Source organism: Penaeus monodon, chromosome 19 (genome assembly GCF_015228065.2).
Source record: "Penaeus monodon isolate SGIC_2016 chromosome 19, NSTDA_Pmon_1, whole genome shotgun sequence".
In the NCBI taxonomy this organism is placed as follows: Eukaryota; Metazoa; Arthropoda; class Malacostraca; order Decapoda; family Penaeidae; genus Penaeus; species Penaeus monodon.
This window is the reverse complement of record NC_051404.1, coordinates 7,810,674-7,812,749: the sequence shown is the minus strand read 5'-3', so window position 1 is coordinate 7,812,749 and position 2,076 is coordinate 7,810,674. Positions and strand designations below refer to the sequence as shown.

General features: G+C 30.6%; 1 protein-coding gene across 1 annotated transcript in view; it reads right to left on the bottom strand.

Annotated features, from left to right (window-relative positions):
* The window catches only part of LOC119585042 (sarcoplasmic calcium-binding protein, beta chain-like), a gene marked incomplete in the record, with an annotated part of 31,574 nt that overhangs the window by 4,089 nt on the left and 25,409 nt on the right, over nucleotides 1-2,076 (bottom strand).

Sequence of the window (2,076 nt, the reverse complement as noted above, 5' to 3'; positions counted from 1 at the left end):
CTAAAAGCATAGTGAGTACACAAATAACGTTGATGTGAATAAGAACTTTCTTCTATGGAGAATCAGTGAGAGGAAGAGTTAGACTATTAAATGAAAATAGAGAGTGATGAATACACGACTCACATTCACCCCATGGCTCATGAGGTGAATGAATAAGGATAGATAAATAGGTTTATAATGAATCAGTGACAGTAAGAAACTTTTTTTTATATACATTCTACAGAGCAAGTTGTAGATATCCAACTACGTATAAATATTTTTTAAGAATAGTTTAATAGATAAGAATAAACAAATTGGTCTATGATGAATTAGTGACAATAAGGAAATTCATATACTTCTACAAAAAATTCAAAAAAAAAAAAATTCTAAAAAATTTCATATACTTCTACAAGATCAAGATGTAGATAGATAAATTGAGGATAAATATTTTTGAAGTGACTAAATAGATCTTTAAATAGCTTAGGAGACAGAAAGCGATAGATGGGAATTGGTGGATTGTGAATACAGTTTTGAAAATGGCGATTACATATTTAAATGGATTAGAAAAGTAATGGGTGTGCATATAAAGGAATTAGTGAATAAGGAAATGGCCACGTAAATAAACTATAAACAGTAAATAGAGATGAATGGATAATAAATTCATATGACCAGACAGGCACCAGTTAATTTCTTGATAAATGTTTCCAAGATAAAGAGTCAAATAATTCACAGAAGAGAAAGCAGAATGAGCTGTTATATTTGCACAGATAAATTCAAGAAGAAATCTTGAAAAACGCTTGTGAATTATACAGGCGCGTGTGTGTTTTGCATACCCTGCGTTGTAAATTAATATAAGCAGACGAAAAAATGTGGACGGAATTATGAAGAAAAAAACAATAAAAGATATAGAGAGAATAATGTAAAAAAACAAACGAAAATGTAGATAGAATAAAGGAAACACACGAAAATACAGACAGAATAAAAGATAAATAGACGAATAGACGAAAATGTAGAATAATCAAAAACAGACGAGATTACCAAGAGAATAAGAGAATATAGACAAAAAAAAATGGATAAACACATACACAGAAGAGAATAGAGAACAGACCAGAATAAACACGAATAACCAAACAAACAGAACAGGAATGCAGACAGAGAGAGAGAGAGCAAAAAAAAAAAAACGGATAAACAGATAGAGACCGAAAGCAACTGATGCCAATTTCCATCCTCAGACGTTACGAAAATAAAAGAAGCAACATCTGTGAATAATAAAAGAAGAAACAAAAGACGCTCGTGATGCGTTCCCGGAAGACTTTAGCGAAGACGATCGGGTCAAGAAGAGAAGGAAATAGCAATAAAACACACGTAAAAATGAAAAAAGAAAAAGATAAAAAGGTTGGGTGAAAGGAAGCAGGAAATGAAAATACAACACACGTAAAAATAATAATAAGAAAAAAAAAGGATGGGTTAAGAGGAGAAGGAAATGAAAATAAAACACACGTAAAAATAAGAAGAAAAAAAATTGGATGAAGAGGAGATAAGAAATGAAAATAAAACACAAAAAGGAAAAGGAAAAGAAGAAGAAATAATTTAAATAAAAAAAACACACAAACGGACTGGTGAAGGCGATAGGATGAAGAGGAGAAATAAATAAAGGAAAACACACAAAAAGAAAGATAATCGGGAGAAGAAATTGAAAAAAAAATACGGAAAAAAGAAGAATCAGAAGAAGAAAAAACAAACACAAAAAGAAGGTGAATCAAAGGAAAATGAAAAAAAAAAGAGAATCGGAATTGAAGAAAAAAAAAAACACACAAAAAGAAGATAAATCAGAAGAAAAGGAAAAAAAAACACAAAGAGAAGAAGAATCAAGTGAAAAAGGGAAAAAAAAAACACAAAACCAAGAACAATCATAAAAAAGGAAGAAACAAACACACAAAAATAACGACAACCAGAAGAAATAAACGAAGAAATAAACACAAAAAGAAGAAGAATCAAGAGAAGAGAAAGAAGAAAAGAGAGAGAAAAGGAAAGAAAAAAAAACAGAAACGGACTGTCACTGCAGACGCGGAGCATGTAGGTCGACCTTGGCGAGAT